General features: G+C 37.4%; 1 pseudogene; it reads right to left on the reverse strand.

Moving 5' to 3' along the window:
- Positions 1–3823: 3823 nt before the first annotated feature.
- Positions 3824–16547, reverse strand: LOC108519593 (uncharacterized protein C10orf88-like; annotated as a pseudogene).
- Positions 16548–16551: the final 4 nt, after the last annotated feature.

Raw genomic sequence — 16551 nt, forward strand, 5'->3', positions numbered from 1 at the left:
ATTCTGACAAAGCAGACTGTTTGCGGAGTACGTGCTGGGAATCTCTGGCCTCATCTCTGAAATTTAAGGCTGTCAGGCAGTTGGTCACAGGCTACATGTACAGGGTTTTGCATTCACAGCGCCTACATTCCATTATGACCAATGACTTCCGCAAGTGGGTTCATGAGGAGAGCTCCAATCTGTTTTTTTTTTCCTTTAACGTTTATTATTTTCTAATTTCTCAAAAGTCTTTCATCACATAGTTTATCTTTTTATTAACAAAGTTTTTCTTTTTTCAATAGGTTTTTGGGGAACAGGTGGTGTTTCCTTGGTTGGGTAAGTTCTTTAGTGGTGATTTCTGAAATTTTGGTGCAGCCATCACCCAAGCAGTGTACACTGTACTCAGTGTGTGGTCTTTTATCCCTCACACCCCTCCCACCCTTCTCCCTGAGTCCTCAAACTCCACTGTATCATTCTTATGCCTTGGTGCCCTCATGGCTTAGCTCCCGCTTATAAGTGAGGATATAAGATGTTTGGTTTTCCATTCCTGGGTTACTTCACTAAGAATTATGGTCTCCAACTCCATCCAGGTTGCTGCCAATGCCATTATTTTGTTCCTTTTTATGGGTGAGTAGTATGAATAAACCACATTTTCTTTATCCACTCGTTGACTGAAGGGCATTTGGGCTGGTTCCATATTTTTGCAATTGTGAATTGCGTACCGTAAACACGCATGTGCAAGTGTCTTTTTCATATGACTTCTTTTCCTCTGGGTAGATACTCAGTAGTAGAATTGCTGGATCAAATGGTGGATCTGCTTTCCATTATTTAAGGAATCTCTATACTGTTTTCCAGCCCACCAACAGGGTAGAAGTATTCCCCTTTTCACCATATCCATGCCAACATCGATTATTTTTCAATTTTTCTTTATGGTCATTCTTGTAGGAGTAAAGTGTTACCACATTGTGATTTTGATTTGCATTTTCCTGATAAGTAGTGATTTTGAGCATTTTTTCATGTTTGTTGGCCATTTGTATATCTTTTTTTGAGAACTGTCTATTCATGTCCTTAGCCCACTTTTTGATGGGATTATGTTTTTTTTTTTTTCTTTTGTTTCAGTTCCTTGTAGATTCTGGATATTAGTGCTTTCATGGATGCATAGTTTGCAAATACTTTTTCCCACTCTGTGGGTTGCGTGTTTACTCTCCTGATAATTTCTTTTGCTGTGCAGCACCTTTTTAGTTTAATTAAGTCCCATCTATTTATTTTTGTTTTTGTTACATTTGCTTTTGGGTTCTTGGTGTTGAAGTCTTTGCCTAAGCTAATGTCTAGAAGGGTTTTCCGATATTATCTTCTAGAGTTTTATGGTTTCAAATCTTAGACTTAAGTTTTTGATCCATCTTGAGTTGATCACTTGATTTTTGTATAGAGAGATGAGAATCCAGTTTCATTCTTCTACATGTGGCTTGCCAATGATCCCAGCATCATTTGTTGAATAGGGTGTCCTTACAAGAGCCTCAAATTATAGTCTCAACAGCTGGGACAGATCTTATCAGTCATACTTTAAGATGAGTTCTAGGGCAGCAGCATGCAAACTCAATCTCTGCCCTATATCAGGTAGACTGAAAATCTAGTGGTGAAAGCCTCAGTATGCCACTTACAGGGAAGAGGAAGATGGAATCACACTCAAGGGGAAGGCAATGCAGAAATTAAAATCATACACTGTATCTTGATTTAATGTATTGATCACCCACACATCCTTTTCAGCTATTTCAAACTGCAGTGGTTACCTTGACACTTTTGAAGGTGCATTTGTCAGCCCTAACTTCCCAGCATCCAGACTTGGCTTACTGGGTGTAGCACATACAAACAGAGAAAAGTTATAAGAGAAAAAGACTGAACAGAGATTTTGTAAGTGCTGTGCTTTACTTTGCCTAGTTGAGCAAATTCAGGCAGAATTTTCTTAGGACTAACAATTTTGGCAAAGCAATTATACACATATAAATACATATAGCACTTATATAATAACACAAGAAAATCAATACCTATGAATTTCTAATATAAATAAAATATAATTTAGGTCTTCATTAACCTGTAAAAATGAAGAAATTGAAGATCAGGAATTAAAACTCACTGGAATTATTTTTAGTACTACAAACAGGACTATTTAATTATTTTATAAAATATAGCTTATGTGTTCTAGTTATAACTATACTGGAGCATTTTGTGAATCAAAAAACAGACTGCGACTATCAGACACTAAAGAGTTCATTCAGCCTTTAACTAAGACACATTTCTCCCAAATGCTGAAGGAAATGCTTCCTCATGGCTACGTATGTTATAAAAAAGAATTAGGATGCTATCCTAACACAGTGAAAACCACATCTGTACTAAAAATACAAAAAATCAGGCAGGTGTGGTGGCATGTGCCTGTAGTCCCAGCTACTCGGGAGGCTGAGGCAGGAGAATTGCTTGAATCCAGGAGGCGGAGGCTGCAGTGAGCCAAGATTGCGCTACTGCATTCCAGCCTGGACAACAGAGCGAGACTCAGTCTCAAAAAAAAAAAAAAAAAAAAAAATTAGGATGAGTCTGATAAAAATAACATACACGTTCTCATGTCTCTGAGGTCCGAGTCATAAATGAACAAACTTATATAAGTTAGTTCTCATGTAAATTCACCAAAATATTAAAGGAGTGTAAGACATCCTTTTACACAAAACAAACATCTTCACAAAATGTGAATAAACACTCAGGATTCCAAAAGGGGAGGATGGGGGGGGGGAGGGTTGAAAAACTACCTATCAGGTCCTATGTTCACTACTTGGGTGATGGGATCACTAGAAGCCAGTCTCAGTATCATGTAACACACCCACATAACAAACCTGCATATGTACCCCCTGAATCTAAAAAACCAAAAAACTTAACAAATATTAGTAAAAAGACAATATTTCTATTTATTTCAGATGTAGTTTCCAGGGAAGATGCATTTATTTTTAGGATGCAAATATATCACTCTTCAACACACACACACAACAGTTACAATCTCTGAAAATTAAGTCTGCCAGAGATAACTGCAATCTCCTTGATTTATATACCTTAATCCTTCAGTGGGGAACCTCAGCATTTCACACTTTAAATGTATCAGGAAAGGGTTTGGAAAGAAGAATCTATATCAGCTCAAAAAATGTTTAAAAAAACCCAACAACAAACAAAACAGACTTCCTTACACTTTCTGGGTTTACTGAGATAAAATGAGATAAATTCTCCCGTTTTACATCATACACTAAATCCAAAATAATAATCCTAACAAGGAATAGAACAGTTCTGATATTCGCTTTCTTATCTACTGTTACAATGTGACAGAATGTAAAATTAATGGCCCCAATGTGAACTGATTTTACACATGCCAAATATCACATCTAGTTTTTTACCTGAAATAAACAGTATAAAATTTAAGTTAGTGATCTAAAATAAAGGTTTCAGGTTAACTACCCGGTTCTCCAAGAACAGTCCATTAGAAAAAACAATCAAATACTCTAAGCATTCCTTTTATATCCCTGAAACTATAAAATAAGGTCTTCATATAAATTAAAATAGTACTTCAATCAAACATATATTACATATACTAATGAATTATATTAGAAATGCTTAAACATTTAGAACATACAACACAAGTGTATATACAACACATATATACACTTATTCATGAAAAATATTACTAGCAAAAATAATTTAAGACTTATCATGTTAACCCTTAGTATACAGTACAAGTGTAGTAATAATGAACACTGAGGTCACTTCAGTAAGAAAGATGATGATCCTTAAAAGCACATTAAATCCTTGCTTTTTATAAATATTTTTGGGTTTTGGGTTTGTAATAAATAGGTAATAAACATCTGCAGTACACTGTTTATGTTGAGAGCTTATCTTTCTCCATTTGAAAGTCTTTCTCCAGAGTCATAATGTCTTAGAGGTAGCCCAGTAGGCAGGGAGTTAGGATTTTGCAGCAAATCCATTCACAAAGCAATCTTATCATCAATGTGCTCCTGGAGTTTATATATTCGCTGATCAATGTAGTCTATAAGTTTCTTTTCTATCAGTTCCATATTTTTAGAAAGAATCTTTTCCAAATAGGAGCAAACAGGCTGCTCTTCCATTCTGGAAATACATATTTTAAAAATATATCAATTTTCTTTAATATTTTAACAAAACAACTTAACTATACAACAAGCAGCCAACATATATTGCTGAAATTTGTCTCTATAAACTGTGCTGTCTTCTTGCAGGGTATTTTCAGGTTCTAATATACATCCACAACAGATGACCGCAGTCATGAACACATACTTATTTCTTTAAACATTTACTAAATATACAATTGAAATGGGAATATAAAAGTGAAGATGATTCCTTAAAGACCAAGTCCTTAGAAAGGGTCTTTCTGATATGGAGCTCCAAATCAAAACTGATCTTGCTGAATTTATTTTAAGGTCAACATGTATATTTTCCAAGTACTTCCCCAAACAACCCTACAATTTAAACAGTTTTGTCTTCATACTAAAGTACTAGAAAGTTCTAGAAAGTCTAAGTACTAGAAAGTTCTTTGCTAACCTAATATGAAACTGAGGAAGAATTTAACTAGAAGAATTTAACTATGAAACTGAGGAAGAATTTAACTAGAATGGGCAAATTAAAGATTAAAAAAAAAAAGCACACCAGTTTCTAAAACTCATGTTGCACTCTAGGGCAGTGATTCTTAGAGTATGGTTCATAGAACACTATAGGATCCTTTTAAAGGTTCCAGGAGGAACCTTTAGTAACACGAAGGTAATACATGCCTTTTTCAGCCTCATTCTCTCATGAATGCACAGTGGTATTTTCCAGAGGCTAAACAATCTGTTATTGATATAGTGATTAATCGAATGTGTGATAGTATATTTTTGTGTTTTCTAGAATTTCCTAAGGTACTAGGTTTAGGGTATAAATATTTGCTTTTTAAGAGATCAATTCAGTTTGTTTTGAGTAGTTATATTGTGCTTTTATGCTATATTAGACTATAAGTACTATAATGCAGAAGCAGACATGAGCAAGTTAATACAGATTTGTGTAAATCTAAAACAATGTCATTCTTTTCACTGATTTTTTGAAAACAAGATTGTTTTAATAAAACTATTGTTTCTATTTATATGCAAGTAATTACTATTTAAAATAAATACAAATTTTAATATAGTCTATATAAACAGATATTCTTTGAGCTCTTCATTTTTGAGATTATAGATCCTGAGATGAAAACATTTGAGAACTACCACTCTAGAAATTGCCAAGCAGGTTAAATATTATTAAATTAAAAAAATTGAAATACAAAGTTATAGATTCACAAAAAGTTGCAAAGATACTATGGAGAGTTATCCTGTACCCTTCACCAATGATCTCAATGGTTACATCTTTACATAGCTATGGTACAATATTAAAACTAGGAATTGACAAAAATGTAAAACTTCTGCTCTTAGAATGATTTTATTAAGAAAACAGAAAGGCAAACCAATGACTGGGAGAAAATATCCAAAATCTAAAGTGTTAAAAAAAATCTACAACTTAATAACAAGAAGATAAACATCTGGGCAACAGATTTGAACAGCTACTTCACAAAAGAAGACAGATTCATGACCAATAAGCATGTGACATCACCCTGGTAGAACTGAAGTACTGCTTGTTTCAGCTGAGCAGGGTCTGGAAGTTCAGCTTCTACTCAGTTCTGTTGATAACACCCAGTAACAGAATTGGAATGCTGCTCACTTCCTCTGACTAAGAGATGGAAGAACAGCTCACCATTTAGCTTGCTGATACCACCGCAGTAGAGAAACCAGAGTACAACTGCCTCATTCAACAGGGCAGGCAGGAGGGCAGTATTTTCATTGGTGTTTGACTGGAGTAGGACAAGTACTATTGAAAGGTTTTGTTTTGTTAGGACTCCCTTTTCCTGGTCCTTTGGTTAGAAGGAATAGGCTTTTCTTGAAGCTCTTATTTTTGTTCCCATTGGTTGTCCCAGGTTGCAGACTTCTCTGGCACCCCATACAAGATATATGGGAGGCAAAAAACCTCAACATTGCATTGCTCCTCAAATCCCACAGTCCCTAAGCAGTCTGATTTCTTTCTACCTTTCACAGTCCTTGTATGTTTCTTTGTTGTGTTATGTCCAAGGATTTTTATTTGTAAAATGAGGATCTGAGAGGAATGGCAATGTTCTATCTCAGCTGGACCCAGAAGTGTCCCAAGCAGTTTTTGAATCCCTGTATACTATATAGTCTTTCGATTTTTTGCCATTACACATAACCAGTTATCATTGATACAGACTATCAACAATTGAAGACTATGCCATTTCATATAACAAGTAATTATCATTGATGTAGACTGCCAATTATTGAACACTAATGTTATCTTTCTATATCTTAAGACCCACCTTCATTTAAATAAATTAAATTCCTAAAATTTTAACACTGTTGAAAATCTTAAACAAATCTCAACCAATACAAATATCTAACTTTACACATTGAAAAAAACATCAAAAGATTTAATCAGTAAGGCAAAATAGTTAAGCCAGGTCTCTGGAGTCCTGAATTCTAGCCTAGTGCAATATTTCAGCACACTATATCTATGTAAAGAATGGGAACATACTAAATACTCAGCCATTCCTTAATCAAATCAAGACTGTACAAACTTGGAATTATGAGACCAGCATATGAGGGCCTATATGCTATAAGTAATTCCAACGTTAATACATTTTTTGATGACTTCAAAATTAGCCTACATCAAATGTGATTTACAAAGAAAATCTGTTATGATGGCTCATTTGGTACAATCAGGAAAAAAATATACATATTATGGTTCCCACAGTTGTTCTCCATTCATACGGATCACTTTCAACTTCAACCATTAGCTAAGCTTGTAACTCACAAAATGCCTGACAAAATGGACAACACCTCCAGTTACAGGCACTTCTTTCAAAACAATCTATTCTCTGTAGAATAGTTATTCCCTACAAGTATATTAATTGTAAGTTGTAAAAAAAAAAGCTGCTAGAATTTTCTATTGAAACAGGTTTTAGGCAGTACTCATTGAGACAAATCTGCTTCTCTTTCTCTTCATCTAATTCTCCTATCTACCAAATCAAAATTACATCCGTGTTAAAACAATACTTACCCAACACCAAGAATGGTTTCATCAGGCTTGATGATGTTTTCCTGCCACTCATCCTTATGTCCCACATGGAGATAGCTAACTTGATTATACAGATTCTGGAGACAAGGCAGCAACTCAGAGTTAAGTATATTTGAGTTGTCATTTGCTTTCTTTGGTAAGAAACAGGACACTGCATTTTTAAGATCATTTTCAAGAAGGGAATGGTTTTGTGGCACAATTTTACACTCATCAAGCTTTGTAGAATTCTCTTCACTAGATGCCTGTGTACTTTTATCAATGTAAGCTTGTAAGTTTTCAGTCACGTTTCCAGATGTCAATCCAGTTCTCAAAGGGAACCGTGTGGAGGATGATTTGTCTAAGGCTCCTAAGGTAGATGAGGATTGTAGTCCATATGCTTGTATCCAGAATTGCCCAACACCAAACTGAAGCTGCTCTCCAATGGGAATACAATTCTAAACAAGGTAAACAAGTAAATGTTAATATTAGTAATCTTGACAGCTACCTTTTAGAGTAACAGCTAACTTTTGGAGTATGAGTCAGGCACTGTGCACTATTTCATCTAATCCACAAAACATCCTTATGAAGTAGGGTAATATTACTATCACTTTATATTAAATTGAGGAGACCAAGGCTAAAGGTGGCCTGGCCAAAGTAACACAGTCATAAATGGCAGAACTGCAACATGAACTCAGGCCACTAAACCCCACAGTTGGGGCTTTTAATCATTTAACTGTAGTTTTCTCTAAAAATATATAAAATACATATAGAATGCTTAGTAAAATGGCATTGGCATATTTCAATGTTTCCACTACAAAGGCCTCTTTAATTTGCAGTAATAAAATGTAGTACTCTCAACTGAGTCATAAGAACTAACAATTTTCTTAGAAGTTTCTGCTTAGCAGTGCTAATCATAATACCAAAAAATTTGAGGAGCCTACTCACTAATCTAGCAGTGATTAAAAAAGTACAAAATATTCATAAAGTGACATAGTATACAGTTATTAAAAATGACACAGGAATATATTTCTTCCTTAGAATGTGGCCTATCTCATATGTTAGAGGAAAATAACTATAGAGCAGCATAAAGGAACATGAAAAATATTTATGTAGAATTGTGTGAATATATATGAATATGTAAAGAACTATATATGTATGTGTGTATACATAATTTCATATATGTGCATACACATAATTTCATATAGGTGACATTTCTGAAAAACCAAGTGTTTTATCTCTGAATATCTTACAGGATTTATGAAATGAGTTTTACTTTTTTATTATAAAATTTCACACATCATTTTGAAAAAACAAGAAAATCAATAAAGTTATTTTATTTGGAAGGGGAAAAGTAAACAGTATAAATCATGAATAATGGAATATATTTTCTTTGAGAAAATGGGGTACACCATTCTTTCATTCAGGTAACATTAAATGACAACAGTATACTACACACTTTGATATGGAATTCCTACTTAATATTCTAAATTGTGAAGCAAAAACAAAGCCAGCAATCTAAACTTCAAACACCAGAAAATAAGAGATAACCTTTATATTTATCAAGATATCACACAGATGACCATTTCAGACTCACATGACTCAGAGTACCAAACTTTAGTACAACTTTCAAGAAAGCAAGTAATCTCAATTCAGAAGTAAAGCTGAGGGGCTGAGACTTCCAACACAGGTCCCCAGGCGCTTTCTTTCTCCAGGACAGACCCTGCCTAGACAATGTGTGTGTTTACACCATTACACAGGAGTTGTTTTAGTCATGAAACATCCCCATTTTATGCTCAGAGAGTTACAAAGCTTACATGACATTTTCTAGGGAGACAATATATAGATGTCTGGTTTGTTAACTCCATAAATAAGAACTTTCTTACCAGGAAGTAAGTCTTTTATTAGCATGTTTAAAGGAAGATTTAACATTCTTTCTTCTCCAGGGTGTTCCCCAAATGTCTCCAAATGTAATGATTTGGAGTGTGTCTTGGGGGGGCTAGGGGGTGGGAATTGGTTACAACACAAAGTACTGACTGGAAGGAATATGCTTCTACATGCATAGAAAACTCTAGACAGATAAGAGTTTATGTTCATAATACACTATGCATAAAACTCATCTGGAGATGCTTGCTTAAAATACTGATTCCTGGATCCCACTCCCTAGAATTCAGGGGATTGGTGAAGGCCAGGAATTTGCATTTTATAAACATTTCAATGGATTCTTGAAGTTCCTTATCTCTTTCTTGAAATAAACCCATGTTTCCCTGGGTACCTCCACATTCCAAAAACCCATTTACTATCAAATCCCTGAAAATCTGATTTCCACCTCATCACTATTCAAACTGACCCCCTGAAGATCTCCAAGGAGTCCTTAATTGATAATTCAAAGGGCACATTTATTGTACATATATTCCATGCCATAAATAAGAAAGACCAGGTATCTACTGCGTAAAGCTTACATTTTAATGAGAGAAACAGACCAAAACATAAACAACAGTAAAAACAGTCAAGAGGGCTCTGAAGAAAACGTGATACAGATTTGGAGGGAAAGGCTACTTAAAACCGGGTGATTAGGGAAGATCTCATTAAGGCTGTAACATTTAAGCCAAAATCTGATAGGACAAAGTCAGTTATGCCAAGATCTAGGGAAAGAAAACAGTTATAAGTGTAAAGGTCCTGAGGCAGAAACACATTTGGATATTTATAGAATACACACATCAGAATGTATGGAGCAAGCTGCCCAAGGAAACATGGCAGGAGATGAGGTTGAGGAGGAAAGCAGGGCTTACATCTTAGAGATCAGGGTCAGGAATCAAGATGAATTCTAAGTGTGATGGGAAGCAGTGAGAAAGTCGTACACAGGATGAGAACTTTGAGGCCGTTCTGAGTGTACTGTGGAGAATGGATTTTAGCAGAGCTGGAGGACCAGTTAGGAACCTCCTGAGGTATCCAGGTAAGATCACGGTATGGGAGGAAGAAAAGTACACATTTCCATCTTTTCTGAAACTCTTCCGTCATTTCCATAATCTTCAGCTCTCCTGGTTCTCTTAACTCAGCCCATATGGTAGTAGTGGTACTATATTAATATCTGTAGGCCACACATCTACAAGTTCTTTCCTTGCATTATTTAAATTTTTACATCAATCCTGTGATTGATAGTGTTACCACTTAGATTTAGATTTTGTACATGAAGAATTCATGTTAAAAAAAAATGAATCAACTTGCCCAAAGGATGCAGAATTAAGAGGAGACAGGACAAGAGCTTGAGGTAATTTTACCTGACATCAAATTCTTTCTCTTGCTACTCTATAACACTGCTGCCTTCTACATTTCTGGTTCCTTTTCTCCTCTCCCTGTATCTGCACAAATGCAGCTACTCTCCAATGGTCTCTCTTCCTTGCTTCAGTTCCTCCCTTCACCACACTCTGTCAGCTACTATGGGAACACCACTAAACTTCCCTTCCAGCCACTGAAGGTTCATTCCATTTCTCCTAATCCTCTGTTTCCAGATGTTTGCAACATCCTTCCAGGGAATGTTTTATTCACAGCTAAAACTCAATATTCTCAAAACTAAACTTTTCTTCCCCCCAGGCATCCTCCTTCCTTGGGTTGAATTTAGATTATTGGTGTTGCCATCCTTAAAGCCTCAATTTCACATCTGATTCTATTTTTCTCCCACAACACCAATATTAAGTTAGTTGTAAAGTCCCAACAGTTCCATTGTTTTAGCATTTCACCATCCAGCATCATGTTACTATGTTCAATCTTAGACCCTCATTCTCGCTCATCTGGATGAGGGGACTAACGTGTAGCTGGTCTTCTCCCTGTAGACTCACTTTCTTTTGGTTCACCTTACACATGACAGTGGAAATACTTACAAATTTAAAGTAGCATTCAGACAGGGTGTGGTGGCTTATGGCTGTAATCCCAGCACTTTGGGAGGCCAATGCAGGTGGATCACTTGAGGTTAGGAGTTTGAGACCAGCCTGGCCAACATGGTGAAACCCCGTCTCTAATAAAATACAAAAAAAAAAAAAAAAAAAATTAGCCAGGTGTGGTGGCAGGCACTTGTCATCCCAGCTACTAGGGAGGCTGAGGTGGGAGAATCGCTTGAACTTGGGAGGCAGAGGTTTCAGTGAGCCGCGGTCGTGCCACTGCACTCCAGCCTGAGCAACAGAGCGAGATTCCATCCCAAAAAATAAATGAAGTAGCATTCAAAGCTCTATGACCTAGCTGAAACCTACTTTAAACTTCCCCTATTACCCTTCTTTTTCAGAGAAATGAACTACTACTCATTTCTCAGCTACATCCAATTCTTCTGGCACTGAAGATTTTATTCACCCATTTTTTTGTCTGAATTGGCCTTCTTCCAAATTTACTTGCCTAATCCTGTCCTTTAAAGGCCTAGATAAAAATACCACTTCCTTTAGTAAGCCTTTCCTAATCTTCTTCATCGTTCCCCATTTATATGTTCTAGAATGTAAATCCTTCAAGACAAATTATAAACTGATCATCTTTGCATCCTGAAATGTACTCAAACTAGTGCCTTGTTCACTAAGGTGCTTAATAAATACTTGCTGAATGAATGTGTGAATTCATGAAAAAGTGTGAAGATTGGTAGTCAAAATATTTTGTAGGAGGGTAAGTCTATGAAATGTTATTTTTTACACAAGTAAATAAGGATAAGTTAAATCAATTACAAAATTTCAAAGAAAAAATTTACATCACTACATGTACTTATAAAAAGCCATTACTTTGAAATTTTTAATGGTATCTGGAAAGTCATCTATTTCTACTTACCCACTGATGAGAACTAACCATATTCATCAATTGCTGAGCTCCAGGAAATAACTTTGACCCCATGGACTCCATTATGGTTTGGATCCTGTCTAGGTCTACTCTTGATTTTAGAGCCAGAGAGCTTGTTGAAGAATTTGCTGAAACTCCTCTCATGTGTATCACAGCTTTACTGATGAACACACACTGCCTTTCACCAAATGAGAGCAACTATTACAATACAAACTTCAGAAAAATAAATAATAATATTAAACAATATTCACCATTTAAGGTCACTTCTTTGTATTATCAGCAAGAGTCAAGTATTCAGGAAAACAAATATAAACTTTAAATATATTTTCAAGTTTTCCCTAATACAGTAATGGTCAGAGGTTTCAATTTATTATGAAACTCAGAAGAACAATTTATATAAGAGAACATCATTTTCAAACTAAAAAAAATTACTAAATATATGAAAGAAGGTAAAATTAAAGTTGCATTTATTTAAGGTAAAATTAAAGTTGCATTTATTTAAGCAACTCAAAATAAACTATGTCAATCTGAGACTTTAACACACAGCAGCTTACTGTAATATTCTTGAACACAAAATAAGGGTGTTTAGAAGCCTATTCAAAGTGTTTACTGAATTACTAAATATAAATGAGCCATTTAGAATTATAAGCAGAGTCAAAATGGTCTCACGTAACCCACTGGTTTACACAATTTAAAAAGATGAAGTTAGAGGCAACTTTCTACTTTGTCAAAGGATTACCCAATTAGTGCAAGTCTGGCTTAGAACCTAGTTCTTCCGGCTGTTACAACAGTGCCCTCTCCAATGCTTTATGCTGCCTCTCTTCATCCATGTTTATGAACCAAAACACATTCCATGTGTGGCACCGAAAACAGTATCAAAGTGGAAAGGAAACACGATTTAGAATGAGATAAACCAGAGCTCAATTACGAGTTTGCTCTGTATAGCCTGTATGATCCTGGGCAAATGCCGAAACACGAATCAGAATAAATATGAGGGAGGATAATATCAATGATTTCACATGGTGGCTGTGATTATGTGCTAAAATTTCCAGTACCTACCACTGAGTAAGTATTTGAAAATATGCATCAGTAACTTTTTTTTTTTTTCTTTTGAGACGGAGTCTCTGTCGCCCAGGCTGGAGTGCAGTGGCCAGATCTCAGCTCGCTGCAACCTGCGCCTCTCTGGTTTACGCCATTCTCCTGCCTCAGCCTCCCAAGTAGCTGGGACTACAGGCGCCAGCCACCTCGCCCGGCTAGTTTTTTGTATTTTTTAGTAGAGACGGGGTTTCACCGTATAGGCCAGGATGGTCTCGATCTCCTGACCTTGTGATCCACCCGTCTCGGCCTCCCAAAGTGCTGGGATTACAGGCTTGAGCCACCGCGCCCGGCCAGTAACTATTTTTTTAACTTTCATATTCTGCTGCCTCAGAATAAGCTTTAGCCGGCTTGGGATTTTCCTGAATGAAATGACCCTTTGTACTCACACATACTTCCACAGAATAGTTACAAAAAATATTCATCTTCAGAGAGACACACAGAACTATATGTAACCCAAAGACACAGGTCAATCCCGACCCATGGCACCAAAGACGTGACCGTCCTTCACAATTAAGGAAACACTGTTAAATTTAAACACTCGCCTCTCATCCTCCCTATTATCCCCTTTGTGCTTCTTAATCCTTATAGCCTTTCTCACCACCAAATAAAACACACTTTTATTCAGAGTGTGCTCATTACCTGTCTCATTCCATTTGAATATGAGCAACACAAGGGTAGTCGCTCCATTTATTTTATTACTGCTGCTTCCTAAATGCCTGCTACTGTCTGTATCTGGTATCAGTAGGCACTCAAATATTTGTTGAATAAATCACTTTATTTAAATGACTTTGGAAGCTATTAATATATACTACCTCAACCAATGTCTTGGAACAATCTGATCTGTAAGTTTGTTACCTGCCTGCTATAAAAATCATTAACTTTTTCCTTATTCTTTTTATTCATTTTTTCTTTTTTGAGACAGGGTGGTCTCAAACTCCTGGGCTCGAGGGATCACCCTGCCTTGGCCTCCCAAAGTGCTAGGATTACAGGCGTGAGCCACCATGCCCGGCCAACTTTTTCCTTAAAGTGAGTCTCACAACCCTCTATAAAGTAATGTGGAGACAAAGAGAATACAATGCTTTATTTTCTTTAGTCCTCTAATTTACCCATGAGGTAGGTCCAAGGAAATGTAGAGATTTTCCCAAGGCCACTCAGCCAGTGAGTAACAGAATTGCATTACTACTTTGGGCTATTTGTAGCTCAGTAAATCTTAGACTCTGATGACATTACTAAAGTTCACCTCAACAATATTTTTCATATTCAAGGTACCAGTCCAAATAGCTTTTAGGTGCTTTTCTCTGCAACTTCTCTAATTCTTGTCTTTTTAAATATCATGGAGCCAAAACGTGGTTTTCTTGGCACCATAGTTTCATATAAAGATAAACAGGGACCAAGTTGGACTCACTGTATGAACAAACCAACAGTACATAAGTATATTATATATAAACATTTACAATTGTCAAATTAGTTAAAATTTAATGATGACCTACCTTTATTTTACAGGCATGAGTGGAGGACGCCACTATTAAGTAATTTTGTAGAAAATAATTTCGTGCTTACTAAAATAAAATAGAATAAAATTATTTTTTCACTTGTATAAATTATCATTTTAAACAGCTGCAGTAAAAAATAAATTGTTTCCAGGTCATTACTTAAATCCTGAGATTCAGTTTGCCTGCTAGGGGACAAACAGTTGAGATCCCTTCTCTAGTGACCTCATTAATAACACTGTGTCATGTATTTATTATTTCTAATATGCATAATATATAAAATAATTGACGTTTTGATTTATATTAAGGCGATATTAGTGTAGATGACTCCTATAAGGGACTAGAGAAAAGATCAAACTATAACACATTGAATATGGACTAAATAGGCTGGTGTGGCACAACCTTGGGCTTGTAGGTTCCTTACAAAATACGTGATCCAAGTTCCAGACTGACTGTCAAATTAATTTCTGGAAAACCGACCATCGTGAGTTTATGGAGAGAGTCAAGAGGCAGAAATAAGGGCTGCACTCTTGCCTGGACACTTTTAACTAGTATGACCCTCTCCGGGCTCACCTGCCCTTTATTAGCTCTAAATTTCCGCATTCCTAAAAATGAGGAAGCTGAACTAGATTGCCTAGAATATGCTTTAATGGTCTAACTTTCTATGCCCATAGTAGCTTTTTATCTTCTCTTTTCTAATGTAAGCATCAATGTCAGAGAATCAATCAATATTGCAAAAGGTGAAGAGAATAAAAACACCAATTCAGAAGAACACTTTTTTCCCGTGTACAAGCCACACACCTGTCATCCAGGACAGTACAAACATTCTTGCCCCTACTGGTTCCACAGTACTCCTCTCCTAAGTACACTTCCATATTTCTTGCTGAACTTAAAATGCCAATAGAAGCGATTTCTTCACCTCCATCGGGGCCACACCTCAGGTAAAGGAAGCAGGGGTTTTCATCTTGGTTGTTCAAGCTTCTCTTCTAAATCACCAGATCCTGGCTAGGAAAACAGGTGAAAACATCACACAGTATAGTTTCTGAACATGGCTCATAACCCACTCGTTAGGCCATGGGGTTTACTCTAACAAATGCTCAACACAGAATTCATAAGGAAATGGAGACATCACACATCAGGGCTTCCCCCTCTATTTTTTCCTCAATCATCAACCTTCTACTCAGTCCCCTGCAATTGATTCTCGGATAAATTACTGGACCCCTAATGTGTGCATAGCAGTAGGAGCAGAACACAATAAAAGACAAAGTGTATCTTTTCTCGAAATTAAGTCGACGGCGGTCGTTGATAGCTGGGCTTTTTACACAGCCTGGGGTGGTGAAGACGAGGTGGCTTGTTTCAGGGTAGATGGGCGGACTGACTTAGACAGCAGCCCTGACGACCTGTCACACCTGACGGGGACGTTTATGAAATTCCGAGTCTTGGTCACCTTCCCCCGCTCATGCCCCGGGGCCTCGGGTACTTCCTGGCCAGACCTACCCCGCCTCCGCCCACCCCGTCCTCGCCCCTACCTCGCAGCCCCGCTTCTCCGCAGAGACCTGACACCAGCTGCTCTCCTGGATTCCGGGCTCAGACCCTCAAGGCTCCCCGAGGAGTGCGGCAGTCGCAGAGCGCAGCGACCGGGTCCCCGGCGGCCCGGCGCACCCTGGAGCAGGTGGCGCCAGCAGCTCCTCCCAGTCGAAGTCGCGGGCGCCGAGACCGGCCCGGTGAGGAGGCTGTGAGTCAGGGCCCCGCCTGCAGATGGCATCCCAGTAAGAGGCAAGCGTGGGTTGGCGGTTGAGGCCCCCGTCCTCGGACCGCGTGTCCATTGCGCCGCCTCCTGCCAGGCCACCCCCAGAACCTCTCTGCCAGTGCTTAAGTGTCGGCCAGTGTAGCGTAGAAACGGGCAGGCAGAGCGACTCGCAGCTCATACCATTTCAAACGCCAGCCGCTTCTGGCTTTGGTGAGAATAGACACCAGAGAC

Source organism: Rhinopithecus bieti, unplaced genomic scaffold (assembly GCF_001698545.2).
Source record: "Rhinopithecus bieti isolate Rb0 unplaced genomic scaffold, ASM169854v2 scaffold_42745, whole genome shotgun sequence".
Classification (NCBI taxonomy): domain Eukaryota; kingdom Metazoa; phylum Chordata; class Mammalia; order Primates; family Cercopithecidae; genus Rhinopithecus; species Rhinopithecus bieti.